This window comes from Canis aureus, chromosome 37 (genome assembly GCF_053574225.1).
Source record: "Canis aureus isolate CA01 chromosome 37, VMU_Caureus_v.1.0, whole genome shotgun sequence".
In the NCBI taxonomy this organism is placed as follows: domain Eukaryota; kingdom Metazoa; phylum Chordata; class Mammalia; order Carnivora; family Canidae; genus Canis; species Canis aureus.
In genome coordinates, this window is record NC_135647.1 from 12,733,631 (window position 1) to 12,752,466 (window position 18,836).

Sequence of the window (18,836 nt, forward strand, 5' to 3'; positions counted from 1 at the left end):
ACTCACATACTTTTGTGTTTTCTCCAACAGTCTATCCAGAACTAAAATAAATAATCTGAATACTCATCATATTTGCGTTCCATGCCTTGCCCCACAATTTCCATGCACACATATCCCCAAAATCACAAGAGGAAGAGGTCAGAGAAATGAAAGAGAAGATTTTTTCCCCCATAACCACACTTTTCAATGCCTGAAATTACAGGAGGGATTTGCTTTGGCTCTTCTGGAATATTTCTTCTGATTTCTGGAAATTACTACCTTAGAGATTCTGTGCAATATTGACTTTTGGGAAAGAGGGAAAAGAAACATTCACATGTCCCCTAAATGTCCTTTTGGTGGCTTTTCTGGTAGTTCATTTTGGCTCAATAATGATTTATTGAGCCAAATCTATGCACCACAGTGCCAGGCACCAAAGACACAGATGCAATTCTTGGTTTCCAAAACATTATGGTCTATAGAACCAGAATTAAGGGAAGAGGCCCAGGGAAGTAGTGCTTGGTGACATCTAACTCCAGGGATGCCTTGTGGCAAGCACTCACATGTATTCATGTTCACCTTCAAAGCCCTGTTGTGACCTTGGGCATAACTGCCCTCATCCTAGAGGTTCAGAGATATTCAACACATGTCCCAGCCACACCAGTGGTATGTTGTGAATTAGGATTCAAGCAAGATTTGATTCCGTACTGATTTTTATTATTTGGTACCACTTCCTTCTCCAGGGTTGTTCAGTTTGCCTGCAACTAGGTCCTAGGGACTCCACTTCTCCCTCCCTGCTGAAATCAAAAGCTGAGAATGTTAAGACTGGTCAGAAAAACGTGCTTTTCATGACCCCAAAAACTGATCAGTTCTTGTAGGTTGCGAATTTCAAATCTCATGTGAGCCTTTTGGGATCTGGGTTCATTCACATCTGACCTCCTGTTTCTGAAGAAAAAAATTATGATAGTATGCACACATACTCTGGCTCTCTAGCAAAGTATCGTTTTAAAAAAGATTATGAAGACATTGAAGGTGCTTGTGGGGCAATAAGCAGCTTTTTGCAAGGTAAATTCAGAAGCATTAAGGAACCAGGAATTAAGAACGTAGGTGCTAAAAATATTTGCAATATATCCCACAAATCTTAAATCACTTCTAGATTCACCCTGTTTTATCAGCAGAATCTTTATTCAAGCCTGGTTCACCCTATAGGTTTTGCTAAATTAGAGGGCTCAGTCGTATGTCTTAGAATTAGCATTATAGAAACTGTCCCCAATTTGAGGTGGGGACAAGCTGATCGAGTACAGTTTTTGAAGAGTTCATATAAGGCACTGTATGGTTTGAATATGGATTAATGAGCGATTTGTGTTAGTAAACACAAACATAACATTCATTATTTAAACACACAGGAATAATTGTATGAATACAAGTATGTGGCATGATGGGCAATTGAGCTATTTCATGAATAATATATTAGTTAGTGAGCATTTCTTTTTATTTATTGTCTAGACTGAGGAGTGTTGGTCTGACTCCCCGGGTCCAGCCTGCAGCTGGCACATGTCCACTGCTGCCACAGTGGCCGTGAGAAGTGTGTCTAGGTTGCAAGATGGAAGCTCGTGTTTGTTTAAGAAGGAGCCTGATGACATCACGTTGGCCTCATCCTTCAGAAGGCTCAGGAGCCCGTGAAAGAGCACAGCCTTCCTGCTCCATCAATGTGGGCCTAACACAAAGATTTCTGTCTTTGGGTCTGATTTCAAGGTGAACCAGGATGGAGAATTCAAGGGGAGACAATAGATTTTTTTTTTTTTTTTTTTTGCTACCCACATTGGTTGGTTAGCCCCATACATGGTATTTGATTAATGTCTGGAAGCTCTAATTAGCAATGGCTAATCAGGTCCACATGCACCAGGGTATTGATTCCTGCCTCCAGAAAACTAATCTAATTGTGCTCCTTATCATTAGCAAATGGTTGGTGTATTAAAACGATGACCCATCTGTATATTGGAAATGCTACTCCATTATGACAGCTTCAGAATGGAAGCAAGTCTAGACACGGTCCAACAGTGGCGTTAGGAAAAATATCTCTGATCCTCAAAGGAGAAGAGTCACAAATATTCAAGATTAAGTTTTCCTTTTAACTTTTCCAGCAGAGGAAACCTGGCATGAGAATCAAATGTGTCCTTTGGACCACAGAGGGGAGGAAGAAAAACAGCCTTGGCTGGCGTCTCTTGGCCTCTGAAACAGTTCTCACGGGCTCTGTGTGTGCCTTCCTGCTACCCTTAAAATGCTGGCATTTGTTCTGCGGTAATTAAAGCACCTTCACTACTCCCCTCGGTGGCATCCTGTCAGGGACTGTAATAAAAAAACGGACCCCTAAAGAGTTAATAATACTAGTAATATTGGCATGTCACTAGAAAATGTATACAAAGAAAACCTGATGCAACTTATGTTTTTTTCCCCCTTCGGTTAAAAATTGCAAATTCATGTGATCAGTGGCACTTTTAAATCAAGAGCACCATCTAGTAAAGATGGCCTTCTTTGTCTCTCTACACAGCACTAGTCTTTTTTTTTTTTTTTTTTAATATTGAAATCTAAAATGTGATCATTTGGAAATTTTCTCTAGAAAAGCCCATAGGTGCCATCATTCCAGCCACAGTGGAATAATCCTGATAGCCATGTCTGTTTAGTGCCCCCCTGGAGCAAGTATTACCCGCTGCTGCCTTTGTGCTATCGCTCTTATTAGCTATTCCTGAGAGAGCACTTATCACACTGTATTGCCATTATTTGTTTATCTGTCTGTCTCTCCAACGAGGCTGGAAAGTCCTACAGGGCAGCGGCTCTATCAGATTCATTGGTGCAAAAACTGAATGTCTTAGGTGCTTGTCACATAGTGGTGAAGTCACTTTTCTATTAATATTGTAGATTACAGTGTGGCAGGAGCCACAACCTCCCTTCTGATGTTCCCTAGCCTCTCTGGTACCCTTGAAGTTTCTCACGGTGTCCCACATCCAAGGTGCCCAGTTGAGATGAGTCTATGATGTGGCCTCTGTCTCCCCTTCATGAGGGTCTGCACTGGGATCCCACTGTTGTCAGGCCCAGGACCACCCATTCCCCTTGGGACAGTGATGTTACTGTTAGTCTAGCATGTAGAGTATGGTGGTGAGGTTTTCCTTCCCCTAAATAGAGGTCATTATGGCCTAAGTAAGGGAGAGAGTGACATAAAGTCGAAATCAATTTGGAGAGTCGGGTGGCTTATAGACACAATAAGGAGTTTGACTTTGATTCCAAATGTAGCAGGAGGTAGCTCAAAGAGGGTCATGGCTGTTGAAAAACTAGCAGATTGGTTAAGCAGAGACACCAGTAGGAGGCTATTGGAATGGTCTTGTGTGATGGCAGTGGACATGGATATGGGAAAGAGTTGGTGTGCATGGGACACGAATGAAAGCAACTTTCTGATCAGTTATGAGTAAGGAAGAAAGGGAAGAATTCAATGCCACTCCCAGTTTTCATTGAGCAAACGAGTGGGCATTGTTTCATTAGAAAGGGAATATTTGTGGAAGAAAGGTTGGAGGCCCAAATCAAGGGACTTTTTTTAAAGTTCCAATGGAGATGCCTATTGGGTAGCCAAGTGGCCAGGCTAAGAAAGCAGTTAGATATGCAAATTTCAAGTTAAAGGAAAAGATAAGGGCTAGAGATATAAATTTAAGAGTCATCAAAATAGAGATGGTAGTTAAAGCCTCAGTACTGGATGAAGTTGTAGAGGGTCAGAGTGTAGCTATAAGAAGGGAAAGAGATCTGCAACCAGGTCCTGAGGTCATTGAACTTGGGTCGCAGAAGAGGGCCAAAAATGATGTTTGAACAAGAGCATCCAGTGATGTAGGGGGAGAACCGAAAAAGTGTGCAATTTTAGAACCAAAGGAGGAGAAAATGTCAAGATAGAGGAAGTAGTCAGGTGGAATGTGGGACACTTGCACAAGAAGACAGAGAAATAGTTATTGTTCTCCTCTTTATCCAGGCCTGGGGCTACTTCCCAGGCTCTCATTTTGTGTTCTAAGGCAGTGGGAATAGCCCCAACAGGGCTAGCCCAATGGAACACTGTATTCTAACACTGATGAATTTCCCAAGGTGTGTGTGTGTGTGTGTGTGTGTGTTTTCCTGGTTTGAAATAACACAATGTGTAGGAGGACACTCACATCCTAGTACAGCCTGAACTGCAAAGAGCTTTTTTCATTTGGGCACCTTCTTTTATCCCAACGTGAGGATCATGCCTGACTGTCCTCCTCTCCTCAAGAGAAACAAAGGTTTCCTGGCACAGGGTACAGCAGGTCCATGTAGAGAAAAGGCATATTCCTGCCACTCAGTCTCTTAAAAAATAAAAAGAATGACAACAAAAGACACCAATCAACAAAAGCTTTGGCTCTACCATAGAGAAAAATTTACAATTAGACAAGGCTTTTGTTCTCATTCTACAACATGGTATTACTGTCATTTCCCAGCTTTAGCTCTGAGTAACAGGTGGGTGTTTGCTTTGCATTTGGGTAATTAAAGGTCAACCCAGGTGGTTTATGCCAAACACGGGAAAAATCAGACCAAAGGTGACTGGATTTAGGTCTTCTGCAGAGTTTCAAAATGACAGATTCTGCAGCTTCCAGCTAAGTTATTTCTTCAAGGCCTAAGATAGTACCTGGTCTATTTTGTGATCAGCTACTATTTGTTGCATGAGTGAATGAACAAGAAGGCCAAATGACAAAGTGGAAAAAACACTTGATTTAAGTAGAAGATCCGGAATCTCGGGAAGATCATTTATACTCTCTGCACCTGAACATTCTTAAATATGTCATCTTATAACCCAGGAGTTTTATTTTTTATTTTATTTTTTTAAGATTTCATTTATTTATTCATGATAGTCACACAGAGAGAGACAGAGAGGCAGAGACATAGGCAGAGGGAGAAGCAGGCTCCATGCAGGGAGCCCGACGTGGAATTCGATCCTGGGTCTCCAGGATCGCGCCCTGGGCCAAAGGCAGGCGCCAAACCGCTGCGCCACCCAGGGATCCCAACCCAGGAGTTTTAAAGTGATGTGTTGAAGAAGGAGTTCAACCGGCAAAAACAATGAAAACAAATTCTATGAATTTCTCACATACCTCAACTGAAGTTAAAGGAGATGCAAATACATTCTCCATAAAATCATTAAAATCTCTTTTCCTTTTGGAAGGAAAAACAAAATAAGATTAAATCAGAGAGGGCGATAAACCACAAGAAACTCTTAACTCTAGGAAACGAACTGGGGGTTACTGGAAGGGAGGAGAGAGGGGGGACAGGGTAACTGGGTGATGGACATTAAGGAGGCACATGCTGTAAAGAGCACTGGGTGTTATATGCAACTGATGAATCACTAAATTCTACTCTTGAAAATAATAATATGCTAAATTTTAATTAAATTGATTTAAATTAAAAACAAAATCTCTCTTCCCTCCCACCCCACAGTTGCCCCAATGTCGCTCTGTCCTCAACATCCTGACTCCCGAGGACTTGTCTTACACTCTCTTAATTGTTGCTGGTGAAACTTTCATTCATCCCAGCTTGTCTATCCTCAGCACTTCTGTTTGTGCCTCCTTTCAGAAAGGATTCTACATCTTTAGGAGGGGGAAACAAGGGAGAAACTGAGCTCACACATAGAGGGTTTTCTTTGGAGGTCTGGAGAGGAGGTAAGTCATAGACGATTTTCACATGAGTAGGTTTTGCCCCATCACATATGCAAAATGAGAAAAATAGTTCCTGCTCCTCAGGATTGTTGGCATGATTAAATGCGATACGACTAAGTAATCCTAAACTCCTCACAGATATATGGTGACACTGTTCTGTGTGCTGTGTAAACATTTAGTGCTTTAAGTGCAATTTTGATCTCATCCTCACAAAAAGTTAATTTTATCTTCATAATAAGCCTGTATCTGCTTTCCTTCTTAAAAAACAAGTTACAGGGACACTAGGGTGGCTCAGTTGGTTAAGCATCTGACTCTTGATCTCCACTCAGGTCTTGATCTCAGGGTTGTGAATTCAAGCTCTGTCTTGGGCTCCAAGCTGGGAGTGGAGCCTACTAAAAAAAAAAAAAAGAAAGAAAGAAAGAAAGAAAGTAAATTGACAGCCTTATAAAAAGAAGCCAACACAAAACATGTCTAGAAGTAGCTTCAGATGCATTGGTAAGGTTTCATTGTCAGTCCTGTACATAGCACAGTTTAGAGTAGTGAATATCTATACTTTTACCACTCATTTAAAATAATTTTAACTTCCATGTAAATTTGTGGAGTATACCTAGCACCTTCTATGAGCTCTTAATTTAAAGGGGCCAGATTTGAGAATTGTGTCTTAATTATACTAATGATACAAATACTTTATCTCAATGAAAAAAACCTGGAAATGCTATTCTTTCAATTCAAAAAGTGAGATTTGTGAGTTTTCTGTTTTCCATTTTTGTTTTTTTGAGATCTGATCTCATGAATATTGGTGATTCTTAGAACAGACAAAATAGAAAATCTAGTCAATTCTGTTGGTTCCCTATTGTTGTGCAACAAATTACTCTAAAACCTACTGGGTTAAAACAATGGACATTTATTAACTCACAGTCCTTGTGGGTCAGAAATATGGGGTTGGCTGAGCTGAGTGGTTCTGGCTTGGAGTCTCTGATGAGATTGTAGTCCTGCAGTCTACTGAAGTGTCTACATGTGAAGGCTTAACTGGGGATGGAGGGTCTGTTTCCAAGATGGCATCCTCACGTACTATTAAGAGGAAGCCTGAGGTTCCCACCATGTGAACTTTTCCATAAGACTGCCTGAGTGTCCTCCTGACATGACGGCTGGCTTCTCCCAGAAAGAATTATTTAAGAGAGAGTAAGGAAGAAGCCACAGTGCCATTTATGTCTTAATTTTGGAGGTCATACAATGTCACTGTGTCCACATTCTATTTGTTAGAAGTAAGTCACTAATTACAGCTTACACTTAAGGGAAATAAAATTAGAATCTACTTTTCAAAGGAAGGAGTATCAAAGAATTTTGTGGACATATTGTAAAACCAATACAAGTTCTTTGGCATAAATTGCATTTTAAAATTGCTTATATTCCAAATAAAATATGAGTTTTTCACAAGAGGGAAAAATACTTACATTATTAGATTCTCAGGATGTAGTATATAAATTTCCTTATTGGTTATGGAGAAATTGAGTTCAGAGGCATAAGTAGCTTCTTCCAGGCATAGAAAAATTCAGCATCCAAATCTGGACTTGGATCCGATTTTCTGATGTACAGTTCCATGTGTGGTCACATTGCATCTAAATAATGATAGCAAAAACAGGGCTCTTTTGCTATTCTGAATTTTACTTTTCCATCTTTTGGCTACTTACATGATCTCACACAGCTGGATTTAAATTGGAAACGTTTCATGAAAAATTCGGATGTTTCCAAATATAGGAAAAATAAAAGAGCTATCCAAACCCTTCAGTACATGAGTAGTTCTGCATGCTGAATGACTATCCTGGTCAAGACTTCATTCTCCTCCCCAGTGTATATTATTCTATATGGAAGGTTTCCAATGTAATCAAAAGTTAAATTGGAAATTTGGACCAAGGCAACAAGATATCACAGATATCAGATAGCAAAGTGAGATGTGAGACAGGGCCGCGATCCAAGTGTTGAGAGAAAGTATCTACAGAATTATTGCACAAGTTCTGTGCACTTCATCTTGGGTCCTTCACCCAGGCTGTGGCTAAGTCAAAGGGGATCTTATAAGAAGGATTTTAAAGTAAGGCAACCAATGCTCCCAAAGCAAGGAAGAACTTCAGTGAGACCACTCAAGGTTGATAAGTGTCATCTTCAGGTAGAAGGCACAAGGAACTGGTCCCTGGCCCAGGACTGTAAGATACTACCTATGAGAACCACAAAAGCTATGGAGATTCCTGAAGTTTCATCCAGGAACAGTGAAACCATTATCCCACAGCACAGATTTGAAGGGGTAGTGGAAAACAAAAAGAAACTTTTATGATGAACTACCCTTCATGCATGCTCTAATATAAAGCTTCACTGAAATTTATCACAGGCATTTCCTGCCTTTTAAATAATGCAAGGTGAGTTAAGAAAGGGTTAAGTTAGTTTCAATGTTATCATTAATTAATGCAATAATTGAATTAATTATCAATGCAATCATGTAAGAAACTTGGACTTGTATATTACAGTGTTTTCAAAAAACCCAAAATATATCAATATATCAATTTTCCAAGGTTTGTGGAAATGTGTGGGCATCTTTACCTCAAGTTCATGATTTTTATAAAGTTGCTTCTAATTTTCCTGTCCCTCCTTTCGCTGCTCTACTGTCAATAGTCACTGCTGCTCACTGTTTTCTGTATGCTTCTGTATTTTATCCTCTCTCTTCTTTAATTGATGGTTGGTGGGAGACACACTTGTTGGGATTGTGAATTAAAGGAGATTAAATAGGACTATGATGTTTCTTGTTTTTTTTCCCCTTTGGTTGCTCACCAAAGTTCTCCAGGGAAAGTTGTTGGAGAACTGATTTAGGACAGAGGAGTTCTGATTAATCTTGTGTGTTAGGTAAGCAGCAGAGGTATGTACACATGAGATAGTCACTGAGTGTTTGTTCAGTAAATTTGTTTATATATATATATATACTTAAAGGTTTTTTTTTATTTATTCATGAGAGACACAAAGAGAAAGAGAGGCAGAGACATAGGCAGAGGGATAAGCAGGCTCCATGCAAGAAGCCCAATGTAGGACTCGATCCCAGGACTCCGGGATCACGCCCTGAGTCAAAGGCAGATGCTCAACCACTGAGCCACCCAGGCGTCCCTGTTTATATTTTTCATGACACTTTACATGCAGATTTTTCATTCATAAGTTGATTCACAGGTGTATGTTGAATGCCCACTATGTGCCAGGTGCTGAGCTTAGATCAGTTAATGCTGGCACGGATTGAATCAACTGCTCCTATTCAAGTTCCTGCGCTTGATCCTAAATGCTGTGCTCTGTAACTTAGACCAAGAAATGAATTTTCCATGCCTTTTGAGATGGCAAATCTTGTATGCCACTTAAACAGATGAAGAAGCAATGGATTTAGCACCAGATGAGGAATGAATTCTAATATCACAAATGGCAGAAAATTTGCTGTGTGGCTGGTTGGTAATAAAACTAAACACTTCACTTTGATACGATGTTTTAGTTTTCCTGATTGCTTCAGTAACTACCTTCATGTTGTACTTTCACAGTGACCTTCAGAGAGGTAAGACAACCTCTCCCAACTCTGTTACAGGTGAGGTTAAGGGTTCTTAAAGCCTAAAGGTAGTGACCAAATCAATGCGAGAGCCCATCTTTATTCTATGAAATTCAGTCTTTTTCTCTTTTAAATCAGACATCACCTCTTTGTGCTTTCATTTCCGCTTACGTGTAGTATTAGATTGATTCTGATGCAATGTGGATTAAGTATTTGGAGATGTGACTGGACATTCGGATAGCCAAATAGTTTCCCCAGAGCCTGAATATACCGTTAGTGTCTCTGTTTTGGAGTGTGTATATACTTGACCTTCTGTTCTGCTTAGTAAGAGTTGAGACACCAGAAATGGAACTGAGATGTAAGAATGGCTTTCATGCATCAAGTCCTTGGCATAGGTCCCTGGCAGCAAACCTCTGCCCTTCATATGCTAGGAAGCTAAAGTAAAAGCCTGCTACCAAGCCAGATGCTTTGAGAGGAATTGTTCATCCCCACCACTGGCTCCTAGACTGGATTGAAGCTTGTGAAGGCCTAAGGTGTCCTAACTCCCAGAGACTTCAGATGCCCCAGTGGCTGTGACAGGGTGAGGCCACAAGGGAAAAGAACATTTTGCCAAATAAACTGTGGTCCATCCAGACAATGGAACATTATTCAGCACTAAAAAGAAATGGGCTCTCAAGCCATGAAAAGACATGGAGGAAACTTAAATTGCATATTACCAAGTGCAAGAAGCCAGTCTGAAAAGGCCACATACTGTACAATTCCAAGTCTATGACATTATGAGAAAAGTAACATATAAAGTAAAAACATCAGTGGTTGCCAGGGGGTTGGGGAGGAAGGGATGAATAGGTGGGGCACAGAGGATGCTTAGGGCAGTGACTATACTCTGTATGATACTATAATGGTGGGTAGGTATCATTACATTTTGTCTAAACCACTAAGAGTGAACTGTAATGTAAGTGATAGATATCTGGACTATGGCCATGATGACATGCCAGTGTAGGTTCATCAGTGGTAATAAATCCACCATTCTGGGGAGTGGGGGGAGTTTGGTAACTGGGGAGGCTGTGCATGTGTAGGGGCAAAGGGTAGATGGGAAACATCCATACCTCCTTCTCAATTTTTCTGTAAACCTAAAATTGCTCTAAAAATAGAAAGTCTTCAAAAAAGAAAGAGGGAGAATTTGCCTGCCCTAATGACAGCCCTACTTTTACAAGCTGGGATCCTACCTAGAGAGCTGTTGGGCTCCCTTTTGTGGTCAGCACAGGGAAATGAGTGATAAGCAAGCCATGGAGGCTGTAACACATTTGGGGTTTGCAGCCAACTCCAGCATTTCCCTCATTGCCCGTATTGTGTTGGGACAATGGTCTGATCAAATGTTTCCTAATTTCATTGTGGACTTCCTGTCTAATGAGTCCCTTTCTCCCCTGCTCTAAATAAAGAAGATGCTAAAAACGTGACACACACTACAGATGGGTCACCCACATCTGGGCTTTTCATTTTAGAAGACAGTGTGGGGGTGGGGAGGACAGTTAAGCAAGATGTGTCTGGTTTTCTTATCAGAGGGGTGAGTGGGGGGAGGGGGTAAAGAGATGAGGGAGTGAAACAGAATCATCCACCATTGTTATGAGTGACAGACGTAACCATTGGGACTAATTATAATAATGATCCTAGTCCATAACTGACACAGAGCTTGAGTACACCTCTCTATGCCAAGTTCTCAAATTTGGGCACCTGGATTGCACCTATGAAATTGGCATTGACCAAAGAAACCATGTGCAGATGGATATTTGCATGTGAAAACTGGGTAATTGTGTGTGTGAGAGCAGGAGCTTCTGTGCACAATTATCAGCTTCTCCTCAAGATGTTGGGAGCAGTTTCTGGTCCTTTGGAAAACTGGCCTGCAATTTGCTGTTGCAGATTTGAGTTCTGTGTATGTAGGAGACGTGTGTCCAGGTTTCAGAGAAGGAGCCCATATGAGTTGTTCTATGTGTGTTGGCGGTCACTGATGAGCCTGGCACTGTAACAGAGTGATTAAGGGCTCAGGCTGTGCCATCAACCGGACCTGGATTCTGGCTCCACTATAGCATTCACCAGGGCAAGGTGGTGGGAGAGAGGAATTTCTCTGAGGAGCTGCAAATAACTGGATGTGCTTGGGCACTCGGGATGCATGGTATTGTTGGAGAACCAGGTGGGTCTCTAGGGAAACTGAGACTTGGAGGAGTAAAGCTAGACCCATGACAGAGCAGGATTCGAAGCTCTAAGGGCCCTTTGCAGTCTTAGAGCCTATTGTGAAGACATGTGGCACCACGTGTTTGGTGGCCAGCGCTGGTGGAACTTCATGATGTATTTTCTGTGGCAGCTCCGGGGTTTCTCCTGAAAGCCTATTTCAGTCTCTCCTCCTTCTGCAGCAGCCTCTGGGAAATCAATCCGCTTTCCTTCCCTTCAGAAGCTGCCACCGTCCTTCAGAGTTTGTCCCCTTAATACTCTCTGAAGACAAACACCAAAGACCTTTCTGTATTAAGGCTTTTAGTGCGGATCACAAAGGGAAAACAGAACAGGAGAAAAATAGCAAAGATGAAGAAGCCATAAATGGCTCTGCATTGCAAAGTCCTTATTGTCTAGATCCCTTGTATACAGTTTGCAGGGATCCTGAAAGGGGGAGCCTCAAAGGTATTTTGTCCTCAGAAGCTGGAGCTCACTGAATCTTCCCACGTCTTCCGATTCTTCCTTAGCCATGTGATAAGGATCATTTCTTTCATGTGATGCATCATCAGCCTAAGCGTGTGGTCTGTGCTTGGTTACTGGTAGATGTTCAATTTTTCTTAAGTCCTTTAGAGCGAGTTGTGATGACTGATTTAATTGACTGTTGCCTCTCTGGGTCTCTTCTTGCATTCACGTAGTGCCCCATGGGCAGGAACCACCAAGCTCTGTCCCTGCGCTTGTTGATGGGTTATTGCCCAGAGCCTGGCTCTTTGTCTACACTAGCGATAAAGAAATATTTTATAGCTTGAGTTGGGGCTTTACTATTGAAAGACACTTAATTCTCCAGTGATAAATTTACACTTTTATCCTTATTATGAACCCAGGACCTTTAGGGAGAATTTTTTTATTTTTATTTTTTTATTTTTACTTTTGTATTTTTGTGTTTAAAAACCACCTAGTGGATCCTTGCAAATACAGGAAGAGGGGAGTGGGTTGAGTCAGCCTCACAGGGGCAAGTAACTGCTTGGAAGTGGCTTACTATGCTGTCTTGAGTAATGAAATTAAGGAATTCTTGGATTCTGTGGAGACCTGCATATGGGTGTGGCAGTACGGGAAGAAGGCATCCAAATGTTCTTATCATATTTATATAGTTCGATGCACTTTGATGATTTAGTGACAGAAAAGCACAAAGATAGCTGGAAAGAGGCAAAAAAGAAGAAAGTAAGGCCAGAGGATCAGGAGAAGGGGCAGCCAGATCTGAGAGGCAAGGTTAGGGACTAAGCATCATATACGGGTTGGGAAAGATAGGATTTAAATGAGGCAAGAGAGAGGGAAAAATGATTCAAGTATGATCAGAGTCTGAAAACATGTCAAGTGAAAGCCAAGAGCTTTGTGAGGCTAACAAGGAATATCAACCCTAAGATTTGCTCTCCCTTCAATATGGGTGGCCTTTTCCTGTTCTCCTGTCTGCACTTCCTTGGGCAGTTGTAAATGATGAGGCCACCCGACTGAAACCATAAGTCTCCAAAGCCTCAGTAGTGTTATACTCTTTTTCCAGCTAAGGAATCCCTTCATGATATGGGGCGGAGGGTTGTAGGAGCTGCTGCCAGCCGACCAACATGAGCTTCTCATGGGAGAAGCTGCTCTGAAAAGACACACGATTTAGAGCAGATTATGATAATAATCATCATCATTTTGGCAATCGTGGAGGATTACACATGTAAGACACTAAAAATCTTATGGCGCTGGTGATTCATTTAATGGGAATTTGGCATTGATTCAGAAGACAATGCTTCTAGACATTTAGCAGTCAATCCCAACAATGCAATTTCAACAATTTAAAATACATGCCCACTTAAAAAAATACATGCCCACTATAAAATGACATGTCAAGACTATAGTAAATGGAACAATAAAAATTATCAGAATCATGATGATGTTGATGATTTTCATTTGAATGTGAATTTCTGAGAGTAATGTGTTCAGCACAGGGACTTTAGCCAGGGAAGTGCATTTACACCATCTATTGTACAGCTGGTAATGCAGTGATGCAGAAGTACAAGAGCCACTTTGTAGGCTTGTCATTAGTCATGTTAGATGTCCAATAAGTGTATGGGAAGCCATTAAGTATTTCTCCAGTGTCCTTCTCCTTAAATAGCCCATAGTTGAGGTTGTTCAATTCTGCCTCATTGGGATTAACATCTTCTCCAGGGTCCCAGAGGGATTTTGATCCTTAGTCTAACATCTCCTGGTCCTCTTCATGACCAGTGTCCTTCATGTCGACCTGGAGGCCTTATTACCTTCTTTTTCTTAATTTTCATTTTAAAGATTTGTTTATTTCTTGGAGAGAGAGAGAGAGAGAGAGAGAATATGAGTGCATGAGCGAGGAGAGGGCAGGGGAGAGGAGGAAGCAGACTCTTTACTGAGCACAGAACATGATGGAGGGCTCAATGTGGGGCTTGATCTCACGACCCTGAGTTTATGACCTGAACAGAGTTTATGCTCACCCAGGTGTCTCTGGAGGCCTCTTCTCTTATTTCAAGCTCCATATTATTCTCCATGTTGCTATGGGTCTCTTGGGTCTCATTACTTGATTTGGATGTGTTATCCAGCTATGACTGGCTGTCGTACTCCCTGAGTATTTCCACCTCAGATCTCTGGATCTTCATCTCGAATATTCTCTCTTGCTACTCTTCTTGCTGAGTCAGAGAGCTAGGAGCTTACTCTTGTAAGCTCCTCTCAACAAGATGGTCTCTCATTGGATCTAATGGGGAGGTCTATGGAAGTTGCTTTTTAAAAACAATCTATTTTATAAAACACTGGTATGTATATAGTTTAAAATTTAAATATGACTCTTACCCCTGTAGATAAGACTCAACCACTGCCCAGTCTCAATTCTTGATACCCCAAGGCAAACACTTTCCACTTTTTCAGATGTTTCTTCTCTAGTTCAAGTAATATGTTTATGTCTCTGTTTCATTATTTTCAATTTTCTATACTCTATGGACTCTCTTCTATGAAAACTAATTATTTAGCTTCTTACCTTCCACTCACTACACACACACACACACTCTCTCTCTGTCTCTCTCTCTCTCTCTCTCTCTCCCTCTTCTCATCCTCTTAATTATGTACCTGGTATCTATTATTGCATAACAAATTACTGTAGAAGTTAGTGCCACAATGTAATAAATATTCATTATCTTACAGTTTTTGTGAGTCAGGCATTTGGGGGTTCTGGAGCTGAACGATCTGATTTCAAGGTCGTTCACATGGATGGCCAGTTGGTGTTGGTTGTTGGCCAGAGGCCTCGGTTCTTCTCTGTTGGGGCCTTTCTACAGGTTGCGTAGGTGTCTTCATGACACAACTGGGGGTGTTTGTTGCCTAGCTCATTCCTCATGGAGCTGTGAGTGGGTGATGGCCCCAGCTTCAGTGAGATGGCTATCTTCTAGCGCTGCAGCTCTACCTCTAGGTTCAGGAACCACACCCTCCCTATATGCCTTTTGCACTTAGCAATGTAAAGGCTCCCTGTTCCTGCCAATGTCAGGGTACCTCATCCTTTCTGGTTGCATTCTCTTCACCCTGGCCATACTTTTATAAATACTTAAAACTCTCCTTAATTTCAGCGAGCCCTGTTTCCTGCCCATGCTGACTAATGGCAGAAGTAACTTTTTGATGCACCATGTGGTTGAAAATGTCTCTATTCTACCCTGATCCTTGGGTATAGGATTTTAGGTGGAAAATCATTTTTCCTTAGTACTTTCAGAGATGTTCTGCCTTTTAGCTTTCAGGATCTCTGTTGATGACACCAGCGTGATCCTGATACCCGATCCTTTGTATGTGACTTGTGTTTGCTCTCAGGAATACTTGGAAGTCTCCTCTTTATCTCCGTTCAAAAATTTCATGATGAGGTGCCTGGATATATGTTTTATTTCATTCACAGTGCTCTACACTCAGCGGCTCTTTTCAATCTGGAAAGTTCAGGGAAATCTCATTTTATGACTTTGATAACTTTATCCCTCCTCCTTTATTCAAGTCTCTTTCTCTCTCTCTCTCTTTTTTGGAACTCCTTTGAGTTGAAAGATGAATCTCATGGACAAATATAATATCTTAGGTTTTCCCTTCTGTTTTCAACTTTTTTTTTTGGTGGGGGGTACTTTCCAAGCGACTTTACCACCTAATCCATTTAGGTTTTTGTCTATTATATTTTTATACTTTCCTATCTTTCTTTCATGATGCAACATACTTATTATGCATGAAATCTCCTTTTATCTCTCACAATTGAAACTTTCCTCAGATACATGGTCATGCAGAGTTGCCATCTTATGTTTAAGAGTGGGATGCTACATTTCTGATAGAAGCTCTGTGTGCATGAGTAGAGCTTGTTAGCTGTTGGGTTTCACTCTGGGTGATCAATGAATGTCAGCCTCTGTAGGTTTTTCTCTCAATCTGCTTTGTTTTCTCAAAAGACAGGCTGTCGGGTATTGTTCCATAGAACCTTGTGTGGTGATGAAAACATTCAGTATCAGTGCTGTCCAATATGGTAGCTACCTATCAGATATGGTTATTTGATACTAGCAATGTGGCTGGTACAATTGAAAAAGTTATTATTTTTTAAGGACTTCTTTGTTTTCAAGAGAGATAAAGAGTGCAAGTAGGGGAAGGGGCAGAGGGAGAGGGAGAGAGAATCTCAAGAAGACTCCATGCTGAGTGTGGAGCCTGATGTGGATTTGATGTCACAATCCTGAGATTACCACTTGAGCCAAAACCAAGAGTCGGATGTTCAACTGACTGAGCCATCCAGGCACCTGAAAAAGCTGATTTTTAACTTTATTTAATTTTACTTAATTTAAACTCATTCACTTATGACTAGTTGCCACCATATTGGACAGCTCAACTCTGCTCTGCTACATTGACTGTCAACCCTCTACCAGCTAAAGTGGAGAAAAAGTTGGGGATCCCATTGTTCAGGGTGCAGACTTCACCTAAATTTTTCTCTTTGCACTAAGGCTCTCACTCTGCACTCAGCTGTTTGGAATCCAAAGTCTATCGTGTTGAACCTCTCTAAAGGTCAGGTCTTCAGAGGCAATGGGGGCGGTAGGGGAGGGGGTCAATCATCTGACTGCATGAAGTAGAAGACAGACTTTGGAGATCCAGATGCTACTTACAGGTCTTCCAACTAGTCCGCCTGTTTTCCTTGCCTTCTGGGGGTCCTGTAACTTGAATAGCTCAGCTGGGTTTCCAGGGTTCCTTAGGGAAAACAGCTAGTGTCTGTGGCTCTCTCTGCTGCAGGTCTGTTTCAGCTCTCTGGTCTGCTAAGTCAGCTGTAGTTCACCTTCCAGGTCTTGGTTTTTGCTGTCATCTCCTCTCCAGGTGTCCTTGGCCATGTGGATTTGAGCCACTTCTTTTTTCTCGCTTGTATTTTACTGAGGTTTCTGTAGAAAGAGAAGAATGGGTGTGTCAGCGCCTCCGTACCGGCAGCTGATTACTTGGTTTCCACACTTACTTGGTCTAGCTCTTTTGCCAAAGGCATGGGATTGTTTATTTTCCCTACAGATGTTTTTGTGATGTCTAAAATGGAAGCTATTGTACTAGTTGCCATTACATTATTTATTTTAGCAAGTAGAGGGATATCTTGCTGAAAGAGGTGGCCAGAATTTGTTGTTCTATTTTTATGGCACTCTCCTCAGACTTTGTCTAGTGGTACTAGTGGGATAGTCTCCGGCATTTAACAGGAACATCTTAGTCTCTCTTGCCTGCTCACATAAGTGAGACCAGGGTTGTAAAAATACCCTTCCTGGCTGCAGAAAACTGAATTGCTTCCAGAATTATTCTCTCAATTTTTTTTCTTAGAATCCCTAAGGGTATTCACAAATGTGTCCAGATATCAGCTCTGGTCATTTATGAATCCATTGTTGGCCAAACCAGGACCACACAATAGCCCCAAGCTGGAAATTTCCACTAGACTGTCACTCCTCACTTAGAAACTTTCTCCCACTGCTGGTGCAGCTGGAGGTAGCATTGTTGGTGAAAATAGGCTCTGCCTCTCTGAAAGGCAGAGGAACAGGGGAAGCTCCTCTAGTCCCAGTGTCAGTCACCTTGGAAGGTGAGAGACAAGGTCCAATGCTGGAGTAGTTGGGGCCAGATGTTCTCAGACCTTTCTGTGTTGTAACCTACCTCTTATTTTGATGTGGTTGAGCACTGACTTCTAGCTCAAGCCGTAATAGACCTGCAGGGACTCCCATCATGCAGTGACCCCCAGCAACAATCAGTAGATAGATCTCTGATAATCCATCTAGAAGTCTCTCTACAGTGAGAGAGGGAATATTCCCTCTGCCAGCTATACTTTATATCAGTGGGAGTTTCATGGTAAAACTGCCCGGACCCAAGGTAGTCTGGCTTTATCAGCTCACACTTCTGCCTCCACCCCAGCATCCACCCTATTCTCTGACACTCTGACTCTCTATTGCGAGTTTCCTCTCAGGGACCCACTGCTCTCTCTTTCTACCCAGCCACCATCTGGGACTACTACTGTTCATTACACATACGTCTATATTCCAGAAACCCCAGGGATCGTATAATTCAATTCATTTTTTTCTTCCGTGAATCTCCTTAGTAGTTTCTGTGTGGATGTCTAAGTGTGAATAGATACAGGGGAGAATAGGTGAATAAATACAGTGCTCCCCCACTCACTCTGTCCTAACTCTACTAGCTGCCCATGTCTGTCCCATGGGCAAGTCCAATGGAATGAGTAATGGATAATTTATTCTAAAGTTGTAATCTCCAAAATGAGGTTCACAAGATGATATGGGAGTAAAAAAAGAATTTCTATTTGATTTTAGTCTATTGTATTGAGGTGTAATTGACATATAACATTATATTAGTTTCTGATGTACAACATAACGGTTTGATATTAGTATATAATGTAAATTGACCACTACAATAAGTCTAGTTAACATCCGGCACCATATATAGTTACATACATAGTTTTTTTTTTCTTATGATGAGAGCTTTTAAGATTTATTCTCTTAGCAACTTTCAAATATGCAATACAGTGTTACAATTAACTGTAGTCACTTTTGCTGTACATTTCTATTTTTTAATCTCATACTTTAAAATTTTTTTGCATGCGTGTTTTTTATATATATAAATATTATTACAGTCCATAGTCAAACATTTTTTCCCAGCGCAGTGCAGTTTTATTAAACGAAGCAAACTAGTCGTGTCCACGATAGGGACCCGTGGGAGCCAGATATCCTCTGTGGATATTATGCCTATTTATACCTTTTAATTTATCAATAGGGTGGCCAAACTCTTTCAACTTTCAGAAAATCCACACAATATTGGCCTATCAAGACTTTTAACTCCATGCAACAACATTGAGTTTTAAT

The 18,836-nt window shown here is 41.2% G+C and overlaps 1 long non-coding RNA gene across 1 annotated transcript; it reads right to left on the reverse strand.

Annotated features, from left to right (window-relative positions):
• Positions 1-5,469: 5,469 nt before the first annotated feature.
• Positions 5,470-16,874, reverse strand: LOC144306745 (uncharacterized). Its single transcript, XR_013373826.1, has 3 exons — positions 16,614-16,874; positions 7,133-7,297; positions 5,470-6,070 (listed from the first exon to the last, which is right to left on the reverse strand). It is a non-coding gene; the product is annotated as an uncharacterized LOC144306745 (long non-coding RNA).
• Between the last annotated feature and the right edge of the window lie 1,962 nt (positions 16,875-18,836).